This window comes from Leptodactylus fuscus, chromosome 2 (genome assembly GCF_031893055.1).
Source record: "Leptodactylus fuscus isolate aLepFus1 chromosome 2, aLepFus1.hap2, whole genome shotgun sequence".
Classification (NCBI taxonomy): domain Eukaryota; kingdom Metazoa; phylum Chordata; class Amphibia; order Anura; family Leptodactylidae; genus Leptodactylus; species Leptodactylus fuscus.
This window is the reverse complement of record NC_134266.1, coordinates 195,017,720-195,043,780: the sequence shown is the minus strand read 5'-3', so window position 1 is coordinate 195,043,780 and position 26,061 is coordinate 195,017,720. Positions and strand designations below refer to the sequence as shown.

The following is a 26,061-nucleotide window of genomic DNA, read 5'->3' as shown; positions in this document are numbered from 1 at the left end:
TATTCTATTCTTTGCCTATTTACTTTAGAATGTCACCCAGCAGTGGACTGAATGTGACAACTACAGGATGTGCATATCTGCTATATATGTGAGCATTAATAATAGAGAGGCAGCAGAGAGAGGTAGAGACTTTATACAGATAACGAGGTGGAGTTCTATGGAAAATGACACTTGCACATTAAGCCCTCTTTTACTGGGAAGGGCTTGAAGGCTCAGTCAAAAGCCAAGAAATCTCCTTGTTTACGCCCATTTCCCTGCTTCTAACAATCTGACTAATAGTAATCTGAGCTAACAAGAAAGACTAGAAAGAGGAATGAGACTAGAGAAGCTGCCACACACTACATCTGCAGCTCAATGGAAGGATCTGTCCCAAATATTTCTTTGCTGCTCTGTAGCCTGGAAAGGGTTAAGCTCATCAAGTAAATTCAAGATAGCCTGGATATCTGCTGTGAATGTTAAATAAGACAGGGATGCATGTCACTGGATCAGCTACTGTATTATACCACAAGCTAACTGTGCACTGAGCCCTCACTGAGCCTCAGCTTGCATCACTGTGGATATGTTCAAGCTTGCAGCAAAGTTCATTCTGAGATGGCAATGGTTTCCCTTGTGAAAGGTTTTGCTTTAAAGGCAGACAGATACCAGCCTGACTGTTGGGACTTGTTTATCATCTGATCTTATTGATTTAGATCTTCACAGGTAAGAATATGCACTGTATATGGAAGAGTTCTCACATATCCCATTACACGCAGTGAGTTGTTTTACAGTCCATTCCCTACTGTATGTGGCAGTAGCAGGGAGTTGTGTATTGTGGGTTTGTATGACTTTCAGCTCCGTTCAGTTTGTACATAGATACAGAATCAATACCTGCTGTGCAATAACAACCTGTACAGGACTGTAAATGAGTACGCCTAGCCTTACAGGCTCATGTATACTTGGAAAGTGACAAGAAGTAATGCAAGGGATATTAAGCAATTGCAATACTTCATATATGTTACAAGTATTATGTATTATACACTTGTACAAGTATAGTGGAGAAACATTTAGCACAACTCCTGACAACATCTCTATTTGCTAGTCCTGGTTTAAGGCAGATGAGTATGTAACCCTTACAGACAGGTAAATGACAGTTCAGACCTTCTACGCTTGCAAACCTTTAATATTGTAACTTGTTTGCTCCCATTTTATTGATTTTACATTGTGTTTACTACTGATAATGTACGTTGTAATTTATATGATAGATACCTATGCCAATTCTAAAGTTTGGAACATCTCTATCTATCTATCTATCTATCTATCTATCTATCTATCTATCTATCTATCTATCTATCCAAATGCCTGCCCACATGATAGATGTTTGCAGATTTGGCAAAATCATTATTATCTTATGATAAACTATTGCATTTCAAGTCCAACAATATTACATCTTAGAAGTAACAAAAATGCAAAAAACTGCTTTATGCACAAGTAATACCAAAACTCACTGGAACAAGAGATATAACCACAGACAGATTCAGCCTTATGACAAACTCGGTTTTTCTTTGAATGCTATATGACAGATAGATAGATAGATAGATAGATAGATAGATAGATAGATAGATAGATAGTAGTAGTAGTAGTTATAGAATCCTTCAAATAGTTTATTATATCATTGGGTAAATTTGCTATAATTATTGTAAGTAGCACTTGTCTGACGTGCAGAGGATAGAAAATGCCCTCTGGGTTAATTCCCTTTGCTCAGAATTTCTGTTTAGTTTTTTGACTGCAAGGTGTGGTGTGGACATTAGTCATACACAGATACTTTCATCTGATCTACCTGTGCATATCTGCCCTATTAGCTGGATATGAGAGTTTCAATCCTTACAGATCTATACTTGTATTTAGCTCTAAAACTTCATTTCAGCACAAGAAAAAGCTCCTGCGAATGTCAATTTATGTTAGTCTGTTGTAGTCAGTATGAATACATCAGTCTCCCTGAATAGGTCAATTCAAGCTTGAAGTATGTGATGACCTGAAAGTTAGTACTAATTCACTTCTGTGCACATCCCCACACTGTTTATGCACCCTGTACATTAAGTATACATCCGGTATGCACTGTTTAAAGTGTGACCCTGAGCTATTTCCATTGTTTAAGTTTTTTTTTTTTAAGCAGCCGGGCTAGACATTAATTAAAATCAGAAGTTTTTCTAAAACTTGAATGTGCTCTCCAGCTCTCCAAAACCGATCTCTCATGATGTGGTGTAAATAATTAAGGCCAGTGCAAATTCCCTTTAATGGCTCTCAGCTGCCACTTTGCTTATCCCTTTATATACCCCAAAGGTCCCACTTTATAGGACAGAATACTTTAATTCCATAGTATATAGCCATCTGATCAATGCACCAAAAACATATTAATTGTGTTTGTATCTAAAGAACTAGAATTTTTATAGTAATATCATATAATTCTTTTGGTTATTGTTAGATATCCTTATTTGATGCTGATTGGTTGCTGCCTTAAATGAGAATGGATAATTTGGCAGCTATAGAGGAGAAGTATGCTTTAGAAGGCAGCTCTACTAATTACTTTAATATGTACAATGTTAATAAATACCATATACGTTCCTGGTGGCCTCTTAATTCTATCTAATCATTCACACTCGTCTGCTTAAGTATGCCAAGAATATTCTTCTGCTAATGGAAAATGTCTAATAATTTATGTCCGAGAATCACATCTTGACCAAGCATTATACAGTATATGAAATAATAAATTGATTTGTTCTATATAGTAGCTGAATGTATTAGGCAAATGATACAATGTTATTCAAGGAATCCTCATATGAATAGGCATTTTAATGCTTGTAATACAATCAGGGATATACTGGATACCCAGGTGTTAAAGGATAAACCAAAAAGTATACATTGCGTTTTTACAAGATGGATTGATATTACCTGTACTGTTGAAACTGCTCTAAAAATACACTTCTTCTAGAGAAGTCATGCATGCTGTTCAAGTCCGCGCTCTGACTGTGTACATAATCTATGTCTTTAAGTAAAAACAACAATACAAATATAGAATTAATATATTCAATTATTGGGCAGTTTTTCTGATCCTGGAACGTTCCCAGTTTGCTTCTATGGTAAAAAATAATCATGGTCCTCCATAAAATTGGTGATATGCAGTCTCCTGAATTTGTAGGTAAAACATAAGGGTAACAGTTATCAGAAGAAACCAATTTTCCTTGCAAAGATAAGATCCAAATAGTAGGGGGTCTCGGGGAAAAAGTGTACAAATAGCTCTTCTCCAGAAGGAAGAATACTATGTCTCTAGAGCCATCTGTACACTGTCTATGGGTGAATGGTTCAGATTTGGCTGATAACCCAAGCCAAGGCTCTTAAAAGGGATGAACAGTGACTTACAAGGTAGTTGGGTTGCTAGAGAGACAGATTTATTCCTTCATGACATCAGTATACTAATGTGGCATTAGAAGGTGAGGATTTTACATCGAGATGGCATTTCTCCATCTACAAGAAAGTTTGTTGATACTAAATTCTAGAAATATTACACAAAGATAGACATTAAACTGCAGAATTAAGATTCCACTTGGCATACCATACTGATCCATATTTGTATTTGGGTGACAGTCAAGAGTCTCCTATTACATAAAGAAGATTATTGGTAGATGTTACTGAAATGGACGGTATTGACAAACTATATTGTGTGTATAGGCAGCATCAGTTTTTTCTGGTTCGTTTTATTTTAAGCTCTCCTCCTGGTTTATCATTCCAGAAGGTTTGGTTTACTCTGAAAAAACAAGGGAACTAAAATAAAATCATAATAATTATCAGTCTATTTTTATTTTTATTTTTGAGACCTGCAGTTCAGTGTCAGAGCTTAACTTGAAGATCGTCAACAAATATAACACCTCCACCTCCAATGTGATATTTAATACTGGTCTCCACATGTCAGCCCCCAGGGCCTTGGTGCAATTGTCCACCATGTGCCAACTGTTGTTACACCCCAGGTTCAATGGAGGATGAAACTGGATCAGGAGTATAGCATGCTGCCCCTCTTTAGTGAAGACAGTCATACAAAACAAATCTTCAAAGGCCTTGGCTGTTCTTTCTTCACATTTTCTTTTTGTCTCTTTGTTCATGACAAGATCATCAAACGTGTGACATTATGCAAATGTAAACTTTACCGTATCCAAATTAACCTAACCAGTAGTAAGGGAATACACAGAAATGGGTGAGGAAAAAATTGGTTAAAACATTACCTTTAATAAATAGATAAAATATCCAAGTCCTATCCAATTATACAAATAACAGACAGGGAGGAAGAGGGTAATTATTAATCATAGGAAGGGCTATTGTCACTGTCTGATAAAGTTCAACCAGTAGTAGGTAACTAATAACTAACAGTAAAACTGACATGTATCCACAAACCACAGACTGGCCAAAATAAGCCCAAATTTGAAATGCATCCATATTTCTCTGAATCTATATCCCATCTGGGAAGGGGACAGTCTTTCACATACAGTATGATTTGTACATACATTATGTATATTTCAGGTGTTTGTAGTCAGTAGCCAAACTGCTTTACAATGTATAGAAAACCCATCATTCATTGGACTGGAACTCTGGAGAGCTTTTAATATTTGACATAGGAAAATCCATAGACAGGTGGTAAAAGTTTTCTGTCACATGATCCCTTCCTCACTCCCACTTCAAACATCTGATTGAGAGGGGTGCCGAAAACTAATTCAACACAACATCACAATATGCTAACAAAAGCTTTGAAAGGCTATAGTTCATATTTCTCCTCTCCACCCCTACATAGTGACCAGACATAGACACAAATAGTTTAGTTAAAGAGGACCTTTCACCACCTCCAGTAAGTCCAGTTCTTCACATCAATTAAAGGGGCTCTATCAGCAAAACCTAAAAAAGAATGATCTACTTACGCATCGTGCACATTGGGCGGGCATTCAGGGTGTGTCTTCTTCTTCTTTCACGCCTCCTCTTCCTCCGATGTACTCCGGCATGATTTTGCTGATAGAGCCCCTTTAAAAGGTGCTGCTCCACTGAGTCAGGCACAGTTGGACTTTTTTCACTAGCTCCAACAATTCCCAAACAATCAATGCTGTTAGTTTTGGTGCCTGATATGATATTTATTTTCTGTACTGTGAGGAGGGCGGAGTCAGACAAGGGGTGTTCTGAGCGCTGACACAGGTTGCCTCTGATTGGAATCCTGAATCATGCCCCACTGCCTGATGCCACCCTTCTTATATTACAGAGATTAAATAGCGTATCAGGCACCTAACCTAACTGCGCTTGTTGCTTGGGAAAGGTAAGAGCCAGAAAGAAAATTCCAACTGCACTGGAATCAGTGGACCAGTGCCTATTAACAGATACTAGGAACTCCAATTGGTAGAATTTATTTCTACTTCAATTTAAATAGAAATAAGAACAGCACAACATGTTCTTGTTTGCTCATTGTGAATTTATTTCATCACATGTATAAGAGGATACAATTCAAATAAATACCTCTTGTGCAATTATGTTACAAACCCTTTGCCAGGGACCACTGCTTCCCTGTGCCTTAGACCCACTGGTCCCTCACTGGTCTCTCACAGATCAGAACTGTTCCCCCTTTCTAGCCATACCATATCAATCATGCAGTGTATCTCATGTTTGTAACCCAAAACGTGACATAATTGCGTTGTTTACCTGGAATGTATCTTATACACATGATGTATTATATTCACATTGAGCAGACAAGAAGCTGGTGTGCTGCTCGTATTTCTACTTTACTTATGGGGAGTTTGACCAGTCCCAATACGAGTGGATGTACATAAGGAGAGTGCTGCCTGATACTTCTTCTGCACTGATAGGATAGTTGGCATAATCCCTTTGTTAACCTTTTTTTTTTTCCAAATCTCATTTTATTGAAACTTTTTAAACTTGTTTACAGCAAATGAAATAACATAAATAGGATAACAAGTTGGTATACAGCATCAAAAAGGTAGTAAAGTGTTAACTTATCAAAAGATCAAATTGGAAGGGCACTCACCCATACAGAGGCTTTTCTTCTTTAAAAGAACATCCTTTATTAAGGTATCACTTCTTTAAAAACAACGTTTTTTAGGGAGGGAATTGCATTCTGAGGCTTGAAAAAGCGCACGTAGAAGCGCAAAACGGCTGTTGCCTTTTTTGTGCCATAGATGCTGTACTTCCCTCCCTAAAAAACGTTTTTAAAGAAGTGATACCTTAATAAAGGATGTTCTTTTAAAGAAGAAAAGCCTCTGTATGGGTGAGTGCCCTTCCAATTTTTTCCTTCTTCATTATTTTCTTAATGCTTGTTTCTGGATGCTGTGCACCCCCATGGCTTTGTTTTCATCGGATTACATCCCTGTCGATCTACCTCCTTTTGAACAGCAATTATACTACACACAGAATTAGTAGTGCCATCCCGTTTTTTCCTCTTCTTATACCGATTATCAAAAGATCATGTTGCTTTGAGAAAAAAGTGCTTAATTTAGGGCACCTATATCTAGATATGTCTAGCCAAGAGTGAAGGTAAGGAGGACATAACTGAATATGAGCATGGGCAGAAGCCATACGTAAGAACTAACCAACTGAGGTAGTTTAAGAACTGTTGCTACTAGTGAGGCCCTTGATCTGGCTGGGGAACCAGTTTATGACTGACAATTGCGGACCAGAGTGGTCTACTTGTCGACTGCTATGGAGACCATGTACAGCAGCATGCAGTGTGCTTTCACACTAATAGTCGCTGCTGGCCTGGGCAGAGGTGTAATAGTGTAAGGTTTCCTACCCTCAGGATTCCAGCACACATAACATGTCTGTCAGTTTATTAGGCTTTCCAACTTATTGTAGCAAATTAACGCTACAGGTCCATAATCCTAGCATTCAAAACAGAGCAAAAATGGCTGCTAGGTGTACTGAAAGAATGCAGCAGATCCATAGACTGGGTTACTGATCAGTAGAGAGCTTTGCTGCCACCTCTGGGCCGTGGTACACATTAAGTCACAATGCTTAAGAACACTAGCAAATCTTGGAGGTGGCAGAGGAGGCTGGCATGGACAGGAAAGTGGGTGGGTGAGTAAATTATCGACCAGTGCTTATTGGAATAATCTCATAGGTAGCAACCTAACATATCATTATAATGTGTGGAAGCCAGAAAAAGGGGGTCATATTATGTGTTGGGGCTAGTAAAGGGGGTATTAAACTGTGTAGGAGGTAGTAAAAGAGGCAATATACTGTGTGGTTCAGTAAAGGGGATGTTAAACAGTGTGGGGGTCAGTAAAGGGGATGTTGTATTGTGTGTAAATGGGTGGCAGCAAAGAGGGGAGTGACCTAAAATTTTTAAAAGGTGCGCCCCCCACACACATAATTTTGCTTGGAGCTCCATAATGCATCCAAAGTTTGCAAAGTTGCTCTGCAACTCCTTCATTAATATCAGTAAATCAGTCACACAAACGTTAAGCATGGTTCAACACGATGTTGCGGTTTTTAAAGCATATTATGTGAAACTATTAATGTGTAAATTCAGAATTTATTTTTTCGGGGGAGGGCTTTTCTATAGTTCTCTGCAGGCGAATAGAGGCCAGGTTCACCCCGAGTATATATATATATTCATGGTTGTTCACTGCAAGTATTGGTGGAATATATTGAACATATAGGACAAATCTATAAAAGTGCTGAGGCCGGAGCAGTCACGTGTCATTTGTGTACAGGTCACCTTAGAGGCCAATAGCTACAACAATAACCTGAGCTGAAACAAAACGTCACCACAGCAACTTCATCCTAACCATGACTTTATAGATAATCTGATCAACTAAAGGAGGTCACATGATGGATAACGTTTACCAACGGTGGATTATCCAATGTCTTGGGTAAATAGTTCTGACTAAAAAGGTGCACACTATGTCTAGCTGGCCTTGTGCAATATAATAATATATAATATGCAATAATATACAGTATTCCCATTAATGAAATATTTTATGTCTGGCTGGAATTGTAAGGCTTATTTAATGCACCTCTTCACCTTTAACCAAGGAATCTGACTAATCTGAGTCTTGTTGCTGCCCTTCAGCCACATTAAAAAGGATGTATTAGGCAGATATGGTCTCATGATAGACCTCATCCACATGTCTGCATTTCATTCACATATGACACTGTAATTTGTTTTGGGTACCATAAGTACCCATTTATTTTATCTGCAAAAACCTATCTGAAATTCATCTGCATTTCACAGATATGAAAAGTGGATCAACTACGGACTGCAAACCAGTCTGTGTTTGTGCAAAGCATGGACTTCACACGTTGTATATGTGAATGAGGCGTCTCTGAACCTTTAACCAAGGAACCATGAGTAATATGAGTCTTGTTGCTGCCTGTCAACTGCATTAAAAAGGCCATGGTTGTTAAGCAGTTTATTGTAAGCAACCAATCTGTCTCACGTTACAGTGATCAACAATTTGGCTCAAAGCTTGATTGACAAAGTGCTGTGCAAAAAAACATATGGAATTTAAAAAAAAAAAATGGTATTGCACTTCAATGTGGCCTATACAATTATAACAATGTACTTATGCATTACGCTTATCATTTTATAAAAAAATATACAAAAAGTGCTCACGATGTGCAGATAAAATGAACATGCTGTGTTTTTCAGAAATGCACACGTTTTTCAAAACTCAGCTATTCCTCAGGTCTTTTTTTTTCCACAATGTGTGAATGAGATTAAAGAAATATCATTCACTTTTCTGGTATTGTAAAACGCAGTGTTTGTTTTCCTCTGTATTTCCGAAGCAGGTAAAAACACTGAGTTTCCACAACTTGGGGGCCTTATCCTTATAGGGCTTTCTGTGCCACATTATTAATGTGCCAGTTCCCAATGGACATTGCAGGATAGCTATTCATCTAGATTTCCCTTATTAATAAATACAAGTAATAGTGGGGCCACACGGTGGCTCAGTGGTTAGCACTGCAGCCTTGCAGCACTGGAGCTCTGGTGTTCAAATCCCACCAAGGGCAAAAAACCATCTGCAAGGAGTCTGTATGTTCTCCCTGTGCATGCATGGTTTTCTATCCCATATTTCAAAAACATACTGATAGGGGAAAATGTACATTGTGAGCTCTATGTGGGGCTCACAATCTACATTTAAAAAAAAAAAAAAAATACAAGTAATAGGACCCATTACAAATTCTATCAATCTAAGTATGATATTAAAGGAAGGATAAACAACAATTTGATTGGTAAGATTTTACCTATTTTAAAATGTCTTGTCGTTCAGAAGGCCATACAGCAATTTTTGTGGAACCTTTTGATGACAGGTAAAAGTGATATATAATATCCCTTATTATACAGGTAGCTCTTATTATTATAAGAGCTATCAGAAACATTAAAAACCTGGAGGAGAATATCTCAGCTTACAAAATTATTGAATTGTCAAGTACATGTTTTACTGGCTCTTGCAGAGGCAGACTTTCCATTGGTGCAGTCTGACCCAGTAGGCCAGGTGGCCCTAACACCTTAAAGGGGTTGTCCCATCACAAGGATCCTAGCTATACTGCTTGTTAATGTGGATTTAAGACTTTTCCTAAATACACTGCTTCAGCAAAACTGCTTTGTTTGTCCACTATCTTAATTTATTCACTTCATTGTTGACACTGCATTTCTATGGCCCTTGGGATTATCTGCTCAAATGTCAAGTGACATAGCTGCCTGCTCTCAGGGGTGAGGGAGGAGGTCTAAATCCTAGTGTGCTAAAGGACCTGGTCCCTCTGTTCACTAAGATTTAGCTTTCTTATATAGAGCAGGCTAAAAGCTAGTGGGCAGAAGGACCTGGTCCCTTAGCCCACTAGGATTTAGCCAACTCTATATAGAATAAGCTAAACCCAAGTGTTATAGGACCTTTGATGACATCACAGGCCCTTCAGTCGTCCCATAGGATCATGCTATGTGGTGGACGGAGCTACGCACTAATTTGGGGCGGAGTTAAACTGGAGGTAGTCGGACAGTATGGCTTTGTATATGAAACCCCGCCCACCAATTGATGTAAAAAAACAGGAAGAGAGAAGACTTTTCAGCAGCGAAGACTGGTGAGCAAGGGACATGGGAATACCCCTTTAACAACAGCTGAGGTTAGGTTCACATCTGTGCTGGGCTCTCCACCAGGGGACTCATATGATGGATAGCTGGACTACTGTTTTAGCAGTTGCACACGGATACTGGCGGACACCATTTATTTAATGATGTCCGTCGGATATCCGCTGTTTCTAATCTGAAACCAATGGAGAGAAGAGAGTCCTCTGTGCAGGACTTTTTTCTCTGCCAATTTTCGCCTATTTGTATGATTGAGTCCGGTGCAGATGTAAATTTAGCCTCAGGGAAGCAAATTTTAATCCCAGTTTTGCTATTTATATAGATATAGAATTTCTGTGTTAATTAGGATGAATGAACAGATGTAGCAGAGTGTAGCATTACAGATAACTAAACATGTTAGACACATCTCCACTTTTGTATACTATTATTTGGTGTCATAAATTGGTAAGCATTTCCCAAGCAGGAGAGCTATCGGTTGCTGTAGGTCTACCAGTCCATATAGAAATGACTACTCTAATCTATAACATGCATATACAGCATAATTCTCTTTGGGCATTGGTAGGCAGTCAGTATCTTGAATATTACTAAAATTTCAGAAAACCTACTTCTGTTCTAATGACAGTATTTCCCTTTTCATGACCTTGTATCATGAAAATAAAAACATATAACCCAAAATGGTGAAATTTACACTTTAAGTTCAAATTCTAAAGCATGAAAAAAAACTATTTGCCAATTTTTTCATGGTTCTGGAAATAAACTTCCTTGTGTGGGTGGTAAGGAAGTTTATATGACGGAAGCTTTATGCCAATTAAGGATAATTATTTTCTAGTCATTCAATACGTTCTTCACAACTCAGTTGAACCAGAAATAAGCTCAGTGTATCCAAATGCTTAAAGCAAACAAACCCTGTTATCTGAGCATAAGATTAACTTCCATAGCTGAAAGCGACATAGTTGCCCTATACTGAAATCGCTACACACCACTTCAGTTTTACAAGCACTTGATAAATTTTGGCAGTAACATAAACATGTCGTAGCCACATGCTAAGTTACAGGCACAGGATCAGGAAAAGGCCAACACTTCTCTTTCATGTTTTATACTGGAGATAACCATGGAAATGTTTGCCTTCTGTTATAATTATATCCACCTAGCTATACTCTTGTGTAGAAATGACTTGTCTGTCCTTATTGCACACTGGCTCTAACTAAAGGTCTAAGTTTACTTAAAATAAATTCCTGTTTTATGTAAAAAATAAATTAGTCATTGTATAACTTAAAACACATACAATTATTTTTATATAGTTTGTAGAAATGAGCAAAAGAGTTGAAAACAAAGCTGTTTAAAAAAAAAAAATTGGGCCCAATCTCAAACTTTTGTGGTTCAATTTGCAAAAGTGTCTAAAAGGATGGCAGCCATACAAGGCGTGGAGAAAGAAGAAAGGAAGAATATGACCTTAGGGATCAAGAGGGCTTCCTGGGGAGACAATCGTGATGGGCTATAGGTCAGAGGTCAGTGATGACGATAGGAAGTATAAAAAGCCCAGGTAAAAAGAGATAGTCATTGTGTAGAGAGATTACAGAAATAGCTGCATCTCAGACAGTCAGATCGACAGAGATAGAATAATATACAGATAATAATGTAATCAGTACTAAAGAAAAAGCTATACTGTGTCCTAAACCAGGAGTAGACAATATAGTAATACAAAGAATTTTCCCTTGCAAGACATCAGAATCAAAATGATTTTTCCCCTAAATGTGAGACTATAAAATATAGTTTTTTTTCCCTAGCCTAACACCATATAATTTGTTTATCTACAATCACATCTTTTGCGTTGACATTGCTAAGGTTGTATGTATTAGATCGCTAGAAAGAGTAACAAGGGTAACATGGAGTCCTAAGAGTCCTTTAAAAAACATTTATTGGCAATCCCAGTTCAAAACAAAGCAACTTGGACTGAATTTAGCTTTTGGTTGAAACTGATGGACCCGAAACACAGAAAAATCTTGAAAGATTGGCCCCATCTATATGAACCAGTGCCAGGAACTTGTGGGCAATTGCCATAAATATTCAGGTCTATCATGGCATGGGCTCAAGTCATACTCCTGTTGCAATGGTGGTGATCAGAATTAACTTTGATCCTATAACTGTAAGTTTTATACAGATGTATTGTCCCTTACATGTCCTCTTTGCTGGGGTTTCCAGATATGTGTTTCCTAACTACTTAAGTTAAACACTACATGGTTTTGTGACAAGTAATAATAATAATAATAATAATAATAAAAAATTGTATTTATATAGCGCCAGCATATTCTGCAGCACTGTACAATTTGTAGGGTTCAAGTACAGATAAAAATATACATTACAAAGAAAGTAATTTCACACAATGGCACTGAGGGCCCTGCTCGCAAGAGCTTACAATCTATGAGGTAGAGGGGGTGACACAAGAGGTAGCAGGGGCGGCATTGCTTATACAGTGGTCAGACAATTTGTAATAGAGGTTACTGTCATTACACAAACGTAAACATTTATGAGCCATCACCAGTCGTGTCTTTTAACATGTGAACGGTGCTTGGACATATAAAGTTAGCCTGAAATGGTATCATATCATGAGGGGAAATGTGGGAGCTGGAACAGAGGAGGGATAAATTTTAGGGCTTTTAATGACGGTATGGAAGGGTTTACATTAGGAATTGTGATAGGCCAGTCTGAAGAGATGTGTTTTTAGTGTGCGCTTGAATCTGTAGAAATTGGGAGTTAGTCTGATTGTCCAGGGTAGAGTATTCCAGAGAAGTGATGTAACTCAGGAGAAGTCTTGTATATGAGTGTGGGAGGTTCTGATAATAGAAGATGCAAGTCTTAGGTCATTGAGTGAACGGAGGGCATGGGTTGGACGGTAGACAGAGATGATGGAGGAAATGTAGGGAGGTGCAGCATTATGGAGAGCCTTGTGGATGAGGGTGATAAGTTTATATTGTATTCTATAATGAATAGGCAGCCAATGTAGCAACTGGCATAAACCGGAAGCATTGCTGTAGCATCTAGACTGATAGATGAGCCTTGCCGCTGCATTCAGAATAGATTGGTGAGGGGGAAGATTAGTAAGGGGGAAGACCAACTAGTAAGGAATTACAATAGACAAGGTGAGAATGAATCAGAGAGACAATAAGTGTCTTTAATGGATCTCTGGTAAGGAAAGGGCATATTCTGGAGATGTTTTTGAGGTGGAGGTGACATGAGCATGCGAGTGATTCAATATGGGGAGTGAAGGAAAGGTCTGAGTCAAACATAACCCCGAGGCAGCGGGCATGCTGCCTAGGAGCTATAGTAAGGCCTGAGACTGCAATGGATATATCAGGGACAGATCTATTAGATGGTGGAGACAGCAGTCGTTCAGTCTTAGAGAGATTTAGTTTCAGATAGAGCGAAGACATGATATTTAAGACAGCATAAAGACAGTTACTGGTGTTCTGTATTAGTGGAGGGGTGAAGTCATGAGAAGATGTGTATAATTGGGTGTCATCAGCATAAAGATGGTACCGGAAGCCAAATCTGGTGAGGGTTTGTCCAATGGGGGCTGTGTAGAGAGAGAAGAGCAGGGGGTCTAGGACTGAGCCCTGAGGAACCCCAACAGCAAGGGAAAGAGGAGAAGAAACAGAGCCTGCAAATGATACACTGAAAGTGCGATCTGAAAGATACGAGGAGAACCAGGAGATTGCAGTGTCCTTGATGCTGACTGAGCGGAGCATAGTGAGGAGGAGTTGATGGTCAACAGTGTCAAATGCTGCAGAGAGGTCCAGAAGAATAAGAAGAGAGAAGTCACCATAGGATTTAGCCATCATCATTGGAGACTTTTGTGAGGGCTCACAGCACGGAAACCAGATTGTAAGGGGTCGAGCAGAGAGTTAGCAGAGAGATAGTGGATTAAATGAGAATAGACCAGGCATTCCAAGATTTTAGAGATGAAGGGGAGTTTAGAGACGGGTCGATAGTTAGCAGCACAGGATGGGTCCAGGGAGGGTTTTTTCAATAGCGGGGTTATAACAGCATGCTTGAAAGAGGATGGGAAACTTCCAAAATAGAGAGAGAGGTTAAATATTTTAGTAAGGTAAGTCGTGACAGCAGGCGACAGAGATTGGAGAAGGTGTGAGGGGAAGAGGTCACTACTGCAGGTTGTGGGGCAGGATGAAAAAAGTAGTTGGGATACTTGGTCTTCTGTAACAAGTTCAAAAGATGTTATATTAACTTTCCTATATGTGTGTAGTTGTGCCCACCCAGTAGGGGAAGGTGGGTTTCAGCCTTTCCAGGCTTTTGTTAACATGTTCCGATATTGTGTTAAATTGGTTTCAAGACAAATTATAATCCTTTACAGAATTGGGGATCAATTAACTATGAACACATCTTTTGCTATGATTTGCTTTTAATAGGGAATTGGTCTAACCTGCAAGCATTATGATATAGAGTAGGAGGAGCTGAGCAGATTGAGATATAGTTTTATAGGGACATATTCAGTATAACCTATTGAAATCTTTGCTCTTTCTATGGTGAGAAGTCAAGGGGGTACGCCATTCAGTGATTCATCTCAGGGATTGACAGTCTTCCCTGTATAACTGTGCACAGAGATAATAACTGTCAATCACTAGGTAGGATGGTCTGCTTGACTTCTTAGCATAGAAAGAGCACAGATTTCAAAGGGTAAATGACTGAATCTATTCGCACCAAACTATATATCATCCTGCCTGCAGATTAGTCTGCATTTTAATGGAGACAGGCTCATTTCAAGAAATTCCTTGATCTATTCTAAACCAGGTCACTGATCAGAATAAAAGTCCACAAGCTCAAAATTTCTACCTATAATGAGTCACCATTTAGCATAGTCTGAGAAAGGGCCTCTTTAACCCTTAAGTACTATCATGGTGTCTATCATACACCACTATCATACAAATATCATTCTGACAGACACCATGATAGTACTTAAGGGTTAACTATAATGCCAACAGTGCACTTGCATCAGACCCTCATGGGATAATGGGACAGTTCTACATTTGCTGTCCCACTGTCCTGGGCAGTGGGTCCAAGCTGTTCAAAACTCCAACTCATCGGCGTCCGGAGGATAAGACAATGAAGAAGCAGGGAACACTTCACCATCTGGCCGCTGTCTCTGTGTCATTTACATCACACCTGTTGCTCCCTGAAAACATAGGGAACAGGTTAAAGTGTGACGCATGCATGGGCATTTGACTGTGTGTTTGGCTACTGAGGGACATTATATTGTATGGGACCACTAGGGAAGCATTATACTATGTGGTGCCATAGAGGAGGCATTATAATTTGTGCATATCAATTATTTTAAGTGGTGGTGGTGATAGGGGGGGCACTTATGAAACCTTTGCACAGCTCACCAATGTGTTAAAACAGCCCTGGTCTAAGATTACTCCTAGTTTTTAAGAGTCAGGTTTAACTATGTCCTGAATGATTCTGGGACCGAGAGATTTATGCAGAGGCTGTGGCCTCTTTATAAATCTGTCACTGGACCCAACTCCAGAATGGAAATCTACGACAGGTCATATCTTTCTGCAAGTATTCAGGACAACATGGAACTGAATTCTCCCTTAAGGCTCCTTGTGAATGGAGGACCAGTGTGCTTGCGTGACTGGCACTCCTTTCACGTCTATGGAGCTGCAGGTGCTGCCAGAGATTTTAGTCCCAGCAGGCCCACAGCAGTTTTTTGCAATGTGTGGATGAGATTAACTGAAATCTCATATACTTTGCTGTTACTGTAAAATGCAGTGTTTCTGCAAGGTGTGGCCTTAGGCTGAAGGAATATTCTTGTCATTCAGGTTTATGGAGTTGTGCTGGATGTATTTGCTTATTATTAGTACTTATAAATATGATCCACCACCACTAAAGTCGCTTCTAAGCCATGGACATAAACATATTTAAATTTGTAGGCAATTAAAACGTAGACATTTGGAAATATTTGTTGCTATAAGTTTTGCAGAATTTTAAAGTTTTTCTCTGAGCATGAAATTCAGGAACTTTCCATGTCCAGCACTTGTCAGAAACCCAGAAATTTCCCTATTTATAGGAAAAGCATTTTAGGTTAAATTCCCATGTAGTGGGCCACAAAGAAAACTACAGAAATGCATCATGCTTTTTCCTGCAGCACTTTTCACAGTATGTTCTCTCTAGCCCTCTCCATTCCCAAGCAACAAGTACAGTTGGTTTTGATGCCTGATTTGCTATTTAAGCTCTGTAATGTCAGAAAGGCGGTGTCAGGCAGGGGTTGTGACTCAGAGCTCCAATCAGAGGCAGACAGTGTCAGAGCTCTGAATCCCACCCCTTGTCTGCCCTCTAGGGTTGAGCCGATCTTGAGATTTCAGGATCAGTTTTAAAATCCGGTTTCTGATCATTTTCCATTCAAACCCGATCCCAATTCCGATTTTAAAAATGATCCTATTCACTACACAGCATGGAGTCCAAAAATTGAATGCTTTAATTTTTAGACTCCATGCTGTGTAGTGATTAAAAAAAAAAATCCTCTGGCTACTTAGTCCCCCCTGGTGACCACTAACCAGCACAGATCGCTGCCACTCCCCGCTGTTCTCGCTCCTCTTCTCGCCTCGCTGCCCCCGCCTCCCAGGTTAGTGTTACAGACCTAGGAAGAAGGCGGAGCTTGTGGCTTAGGATAGTGTGGGCGGGTACAGGGCGGGGAGACGTGAGTGCATCACTCACGCCTCCCCTGCCAGTATCCACCCACACTCTCCTAATCCACAAGCCCTGCCTTCTTCCTAGGTATGTAACACTAACCTGGTAGGTGGGGGCAGTTAGGCGAGAAGAGGCAAGAAGAGGAGCGAGAACAGTGGGGAGTGGCAGAGATCTGTGTAGGTAAGTGTTAGCTACTAGAGATGTTAGCTAGTGGCTAGCTAACACTAGTCACTAGCTAACATTGTTAGCTTTTCTCACAATGCTTGGCCAATAGCAAAGCATTGTGCGAAATAACCTCCGACCTTGATCCCACCTAAAAAGATCCTGATTGCTCAACCCTACTGCCCTCATGACAGTTGAGAGCCTAAATAGCTTATCGGGCACCAACACTAAAAGTATTGATTGCTGATGAGTGCTATAGAAAAATATCTAAATCAAAATTAGTGAAACACAGGCTATCAATATGAAGAGTTGGACCTTTTAGAGGTGGTGAAAGGTCCTCTTTAAAACCTATTGTTAGGTCATTCCATCAATATTAAATCAGTGCAGGTCCACCTCAGTGACCCATGGGACTCTTCATTGTTTACAGTGTTCATATACTGAGCACAGGTCATATACATGAATGTCACAATCAAAGAACCCAGCACAGATACTACTATATATATATATGCTGAATGTATGGAGCACTGGAAACAAAGAAGACATTACAGCACTTTGTAAGATAGTTGAAAAACAATTTCCTAACTTCCCTACTTGTCATATCTTCTTTTTCTGATTTCAGCGTTAGGATTAGTCACATGCTTTTTCACTGAGTGAATTCTTTAATTGGAATCTGATATTTACTAGAGGTATATTGCAGAGGAAAATATTTTGATAAATCCTTAATCCCACAGGATTTAGTTATGACATCTTAATGTCATACTTTAATGTTTCATATGTTAATCTATTGTAAAATAGCCTGAAGTATTTAAGTACTTTAATGAACCTTGGGTTTGATTCTAAGGTGAGAGGATATAGTGCTGAATGAATAGTGTACAGCGCCAGGCAGCTGCTGCCAAACCAAATAAAATACTGGAATATATCAAAAGAGGAAATGATGCTTATGAAATAATTTTACCTCTATATAAATTACTGGTCAGTTGAGTACAGGACAAACAAGATTTTTTTAATCCCCAGAGAACAGACAAAGAACTTTTTAGATGATGATGATGATGATGATGATGATGATTATTATTATTATTATTATTATTATTATTATTAAACATTTAGTTTAAACGGGCTCTATTATTGGCAAAAGTCATTTTTAACTAAGCACATCCACACATACCTTTTGTATGTTAATCGCCTCAGTAGTTTTTGAATGAGCCCGCTTTTAGTCATATGCTAATTAGCTTCCAGCGTGCACTCCAGAAGTCTCAGTGAGCACTGTCTGCTATATGTGTGCGTGAGAGCAGGGAGATGAGTCATCATCAGCAACCTTCCTGCTCTCACACACACAGCAGACAGTGCTCACTGAGACTTCCGGAGTGCACGCTAGAGGCTAATTAGCATATAAATAAAAGCAGGCTCATTCAAAAACTATTGAGGCGATTAACATACAAAAGGTAGGTGTGGAATAGCCTTTCTAAAGGCTATGCAAGGATGTGCTTAGTTAAAAATTACTTTTCCCAATGATAGAGCCCCTTTAAGACTACATCCTACACTCAGATTTTCCACAATGGAGTTTTGAATATACTTATCCTTTTTAGTATGTCTCATAAAGGAGTATTCCTGTCCTGCAAGTTAATGGGGTTTGTTCTGCATTTATCTTGTGCATTATTTGTATTCATACATTTACTGCTGTACGTGTCAATAGTGGTCTAGAGAACATACCTTTCTGTGTTAGGGTGCATTCACATGGAGTAACGTACTACGTGACCTGACACGTATACGCCGTGTGAGATTTTGAGCGCCGTATGCGCTCCCACTGATTTCAATGGGAGCCTGGTTCGTATACGCCGCGTTATTTTGCGGCCGGGATTTTTTGCGGCCGCAAAATCATGGCCGCAAAATAACGTGGTGCATACGAGACTAGCTCTCATTGAAATCAATGGGAGTGTATACGGTGCTCAAAATCTCACACGGCGTATATGTGCCAGGTCACGCGGCACGTTACACCGTGTGAATGCACCTTTAGACTGCAGTCTTACTGCAAAAGAAATCAACTTTTGACTTGTAATGGACTAAAGCATTCATTTTTACTTGTTTTCACCCCACATTAGAATCAGCTAACCGCTAAGTTAGGAAAGAGGTTGGTGAGAACCACAGACAAAAATGGGTGCTCTGAGAATCATGGCCACACCCTGGGTGCACCAAGAAGCTCATTTGCATACAGATAAAAATACTTATTGTTAATACATGGTTTCAACTCATGGCTCCTATTCACTGAATTGTGTGCCTCTTCATTGTCTACAAAGTTCCATATGTTCAGTAAATCGTATATATTGCAATTGATGTACCTCTTCTATATATGGTTTGCTGAGTGTATGAAGCGCTGTAAAGAAGAAGAAGGAGACAGAGCATTTTACAGCTTCGTACATTGTAATACAGTTAGACACCAATATTCTGACTTGCAATTTTCTTTTTCATGATTCTAGTGTTAGGCATATATTGTTTTACTGGGTGATTTATTTTACTGGAATGTGATATTTACTACAGGTACACTGCAGAGGAAATTATTTTGATAGTGCCTTATTTCCATGGGATTAGTTATGACATCTAAATGTCAAACTTTGCTATTTTATATGCAAATTTAGCATAAGATAGCCTGGTGTATTTAGTACTATAATGAATGCAGGTCCTTGTTCTTAGGTAGGCGAATATAGTGCAGAATAAATAGTGTACATCCCAAGAACATTGTAAATATTTTGCATGTGTACATGATAGATCGTGATGTCAAGAAAAGAGGAAGTCAAGGATGGTTCATTTAATAATATAAATGATAATATATGTCATCTAAACATCTATGACGCTTGTGTAGACCTATGTAAAGGGCTTACGTTATTTGAAGAGTAATATCATGCAATTTATACAAAATACTTATTTATAGGATACATTCATCTTAACTGTATATCAAGAATGTTCTATAGAAAGAGAATAATGTCCAGGTCCAAATAGTAAAAGATATAATGGACCAGCACAATAGGCTGCCATCCCTCTACTCAATGAACAAGAAGCCAGTATATTGGAAACGGGACATATATTTTAGAAAGAACTACAGTATTGTAATGCTCACATTTGTCATGGCATAACATAACAAGCCAGATGGAAATCTCCCAGTGGAATAATCTCAATGCAGAAATTTCTGTGTAAAAATGTCTAACAGTATGGGACATATTTGTTATACACATGTTAGGTATGATAGGCGATAAGACAATAAGAAATTGTTTCCATAATTGGTATAAAATGACATGTTTGCGTGCATATCCTGCAGAGCTTACAACATGCCTAAAATACTTCACCCCAGTTTACTGTTTTCTGAGCATAAGCACATTGTACTATGTAATCTTACTAAAACATGTCAGAATAGTGCTGTGATATCGTGTTATATTATTACAGTCATCGTGTACTTTACCTGTGTGTTATATGGCGCTGTTTTCTTTGAACAGAAGGTGAACGGTGTCAGTGCTACAAACACCTGGTTAAAGAAAATGACTAGAGGGCTTAAGCTTTTTTTTCTTTTTCTGAGAAAAATCTAACCTTAAAATAACCTACACATCTAGTCTGTGAAAGTGTTACACAATTTTTTTAAAAAAAATAATGTTTTGCTGGCTTACCTGTGAAAATTCAATTGATTTCAATGCAGTAATTCTATATTTTTTCATTTAAATCTATCAACAATGTTTGTGGTAGAATCAATGTTAGTTTTTGAGATAAAGTGATAGGATGACAGTGACTAACCCAAAATTCATTTTTGAAGAGCCCTGCACAGCCTAATAACTAGAGATGAGCGAGTAGTATTCAATCAAGTAGGTATTCGATCGAATACTACGGTATTCAAAATACTCGTACTCGATCGAGTACCACTTGCTATTCGAATGGAAAAGTTTGATGCAGAACCAGCATTGATTGGCCGAATTCTATACAGTTGGCCAATCAACGCTGGTTCTTCTCCTACCTTTAGAAGTCTTCTCCGTGCAGCTTCCCCGCTGCGTCTTCCGGCTCTGAATTCACTCTGCCAGGCATCGGGCCTGGGCAGAGCCAACTGTGCATGCCCGCTTGTAGTGTGGACATGCGCATGGAGAAGACTTCTCGGAGGATCCAGCCCGACCCTCACTCGTGGACTTGGTAAGTATAATTTGATCGAACGTTGCCTACCCCTGAAACGAGCATTTTCCCCCCATAGACTATAATAGGGTTCGATATTCGATTTGAGTAGTCGAATATTGAGGGGCTACTCAAAACGAATATCAAATCTCGAACATTTTACTGTTCGCTCATCTCTACTAATAACTGATGATGGCTTGAGACCCTTCAGCAGTCTTTGTATGAGCCTCCAGTTTGGGAAACAATGATCGAGCTGTGCCCTTAGTTCCCATACTGTTGACTTTCTGGCTCCATATCTCACCATCCACTACAACTTCAAACCTGAGACTACCATCATTTTATAGACAATCATCTTGGCTATCTCATACATAAATATGACTTGCAATTATTTAGCATATGATTAGTTATGTAGATTCTTTTCGTGCAAATGCATTGTTACTGTTTTGCTCCTGGTGGGGAAAAACTTTTTCATGATTATCTGTAAAACGATGGTAGTCTCACATTTAAAGCTGTAGTGGATGGTGAGATATAAAGAATGAAAATCCAAAGATCAAAACATTGTTACCTTTTTGGTCATCCGTGTATATACATAGACAAATATTTGCATATGCCCAGTGATGGATGAGAGCAACAGATATTACAGCATAAGTAAACTTTCAGATTACATATATGACAAATATGTAGTAATAGGGGACATTCTATAAGGTTATCTATCATGCTTAACCTATTCATGACCTGCTACAAATTTCCAACATCAAATAAGTCTATTACAGATGATGTCACATTCTTAAGCATGACATCACATTTCCTTTTCAATAAATCTTCTGTGGGGGGGAGGACCACAAGGTGGCTCAGTGGCTAGCACTGCAGCCTTGCAGTGCTGGAGTCCTGGTGTTTAAGGGCATACAACCATCTGCAAGGAGTTTGTATGTTCTCCCTGTGTTTGCATGGATTTCCATCCCATATTCCAAAATACATACTGACAGGGAAAAAAATGTACCATGTGAGCTCTATGTGGGGCTCACAATCTACATTATAAAAAAAAATAAAAAATAAAAAATCTTCTGGGGAAAAAGTATTATACCAAAAATCTCTTTAAATGAAGCCTTACTTCCCCTTGTTTTACTAGAAAGTATAAGTATAAAAATATTATTTCAATTATAAACTCTCTATTCTTATTGGATGAGTCACTGAAATACAGGATTCCCTTCAATTATTTCAATTTCAATGCTCTGGAAGGTAGAAGTGGTTTATATTTCCAACTGACATCCAATTCACTTTATTATGGTGTACTAAAAAACATACTGTGCAGTTGTCTTATATTTCATTCTGGACCCCTTTGTGACTCAGAGGTATGACTAAGAGCTATTGAGGAAGTTATCCAGTTACTTAAAATGCAGGCCAAATGACAGGATGAATTAATAATAATAAAAAAAACGCTTCATATTATATATCATTTTCAAATTCAGTAGCGTTTATCTGATTTATTTTTAGGTCATTGACCCCAGCTGTGACATTTCATTTGCAAGTACACTACACCTTCCTGTGAGCAGGGCAGCCAGCAAAAGAAATGCCACAGCCGTATGTGACCCCAGATATATGAGTGATTTATTAACTGTGATTTCATTGCAGGGGAGAGTGAACAAGGGAGGGGTACACAGAGTGAGAGCAGGCATATGAATCATGGGAAATGTAGTTTATCCACAGATTCACTGCATGTAAATAATAGTGATACAAGGAGCAGCAAGTAGGGTTGAGCCGATCTTGAGATTTTAAAATCAGGATCGATTTTTAAAATCCGATTTCTGATCATTTTCCATTCAAACCCGATCTTGATCCCAATTCCGATCCTCACGCAAGTCAATGGGATTTTTTTTTTTTTTAAGATCGTGTTCAAAAGCTATAAAAAGTTACCAAAAAAATACATACAAGTTCTTAGAATGCATAGAAAGAGCAAGGGAACACTTAAATGGCCATGAAACATTGTTTTTTGATCACCTTGTGAGGACGACGAGGCACTCGCCATATAATAAGCCATGGCTGAAGTTCATGCGTGAGTAGATAGATACTATCTACTCTTCTGTTTTCTCCCTGCTGTGCCGTATACTGGACTCTGCTACATCTGCATTACTGTACATTGACTTGTCTATCTACTCTTCTGCTTCATCCCTGCTTTACCGTATACAGAGATGAAGCAGAGCTGAGTATACGGTAAAGCAGGGATGAAGCAGAAGAGTAGATAGACAAGTCAATGTACAGTAATGCACATGTAGCAGAGCCCAGTATACGGCACAGCAGGGAGGAAACAGAATGGTAGATACTATCTTCTCTTCTGTTTCCTCCCTGCTATGCCATGTACTGGACTCTGCTACATCTCCTTTACTGTACATTGTAGTATTAGTAGCTAACATTGTTAGCATTTCCCACAATGTTTGGCCAGTAGCCAAGCATTGTGGGAAATAACCTCTGGCCTCGATCCCGCTGGAAAAGATCGGGATTGGAATTCCGATCGCGATTGTGAAATTTACCCGATCGCCGATCGGAATCTGAACTTTTCCGATCCCGATCGCTCAACTCTAGCAGCAAGTAAAAATAAAGCCAAGCAATGGGTGCACAAGGAAACAGTGAGTATTTAGCACGGCTGTGGATGTGAGTTCAGATCACTTTTGAAAGCTAGATAACCCCTTTAAATATAAGTTGTTGCCATTCTGGTGGACTAAAACCATGAATGGCTAAAAACTCAGCAGAAAAAGCAAAGCAAAAAAACTTTCATTTTTTTTGGTGTGTTTCTGCTGCATTTATTATTTAGGTTTATGAGAAAAATGCTGCATTTCTGCAGGTAAAATTATCATTCTGCATTTTTTTAATGCAGCGCTTATACAGTGAGTTTTTTGTACCACAATATCACAGAATCCCATTCACTTTACTGTAAAATGCAGCGGTTTTTTTCTGCTCCGTTTCTACAAGAGCCAAAAACATTGTGTTTCTGCAATGTGTGTCCTTAGTGTATTACATGGAGAACTGCATATTTCCCTGTAGCACTCATTCCCCTGTATTTATCAATGTTGTACTTCTAAGACATAACCACTGCAATGTTTGCTGTACCTATGTTGCAACAGTTCACTTTAAATTATTACTTTTTTTTCTTTATCTGCTATGTGCAATGTGCCTGAAAGAGAATTTTCCACTGTTTTTAAGACTGTCATGTTCTTTCTTTTCTCCTGCCAGCAGCAACAGACATTCATACAGTCCTTTGTAGTGACCTACAATAGAGGATCATATTATCCTGCTTTTTCATTTGGCTCTTGATGTCACATTTTTACACTTAAACTATGGAAATGCCGCTCTTTACTTTAAGCAAGAAGTGTTCAAATGATTCAATTGCTTTGGTAAAAAAGGCTGTGTTGAGATTTTCTGAAATTAATTTAAAGGTAATTCTTACACCTACATTAAAGGCTTGCTCTAACAAGGTCTGGAAAACCGAGCCTCCTTTTGTGTGAGCTTTGTAACAATGTTTTAATGATAAATTCTGTCCTCTTTCCTGCCACTTTTAGAAGTGAGCATCCCTGCTGCAAGCTAAGAATCAGCGGGAGTGCATCACATAGACAGTATTGAGATGTGTGTGATCTTTGTTTCAGATGTCACTGGATAGTTGGCCATGTGTATAAATTTAGAAAGAATAGGATGTTATTATATAAAAGCATAATATAGCTCCTGGAAAGCCTGTGCTGACAATGATAAAACAGCTCTCATTAAATTCATTCCACTTGCTAGAGACACTTTAAAACAAGGATTTAATGTATGTATAAAATGTGAATTTCTTCCCATAAAAAGACATTCATATAAGTTTTTGTGGGGCACAATTATTTATCTTACTTATTTGTATAATCCCGGAAACCCATGCAAACTCCAAGAGAAATACAAACTCCATGCAAGGCAAAGGCACTAACCAGTTTTGTGGTTCAGTGGTTAGCACTGCTACCTTACAGTGCCGGGGTACTGGGTTTTAATCATATCAAAGGCATCGTCTGCATAGAAATTTTATGTTCAACCTGTGTTTGTGTAGGTTTCCTCTGGGTACTCTGGTTTCCTTCACCATGCCAAAAAAGATACTAAATTGGCGTTCTGTAATTACTGACCCTTGTGAGTATTGGGGATGAGTGCCTGTATGCCAGCCACTTATTGGAAGTCTTAGGTGCGTAAGCTCAGTTATTTTGAGCGGCGATCGTGCAAATTTCATGATTGCGATGTGGATCAGCTGGAAAATGGTCAAAAGTCAGATTTTAAAAACAATCCTGAAATCTCAAGATCGGCTCCACCCCATTTATGTATATATCATTAATAAGGTTGAGCGATTGGGATTGGGAAATATCGGATCCCGATCGGCGATCGAGCAAATTTCACGATCGCAATCGGCTGGAAAATGATCGCAAATCAGATTTTAAAAACGATCCTGAAATCTCATGTTCAGCTCAACCCTAAAGATAAGCAAAGACTATGTGCTATGTGTCATGGCTTGCTGCAGCCAATGGCTGTGATACTGTAGTGAGAACAAAGGAGAGAATCCCAGCAGAAGACAGCACCATTTGTGGCTTATTTTGGAAACGTTGCCACTAGGTCAGGGATCAGCTACCTTCAGCACTCCAGCTACAACTCCCAGCCTGCAACATTTACATCCATGGAAGTTCCAAGAAAAGAAGAGGGAGCGTGTATGCTAGGAGTTGTAGTTTTACAGCAGCTGGAGTACAGAAGGTTGCCTACACCTGCATTACAGTATATTTCTCATGGACTGGAGGGCACTGAAGCTCTGGTAGTCCTCACCAGTATTTTTTTTTTTTTTTTGAGTGCTTACATGCTGTATATCCATGTGACCATACAGTGAAACACTTCAGTAGTGTTTCTAGCATGTGCAGTATGTGAGTACTGTTGTCTGTTGTGACTTGTTG

At 38.9% G+C, this 26,061-nt stretch overlaps 1 protein-coding gene across 1 annotated transcript in view; it reads left to right on the top strand.

The window, feature by feature from the left end:
* The first annotated feature begins 232 nt into the window (after positions 1–232).
* The window catches only part of SLITRK6 (SLIT and NTRK like family member 6), a 35,902-nt gene continuing 10,073 nt past the window's right edge, over positions 233–26,061 (top strand). Inside the window, exon 1 of the mRNA XM_075265332.1 lies at positions 233–699. The gene's annotated coding sequence lies outside the window, so the exon portion shown is untranslated. The remainder of the gene's footprint in view (positions 700–26,061) is intronic.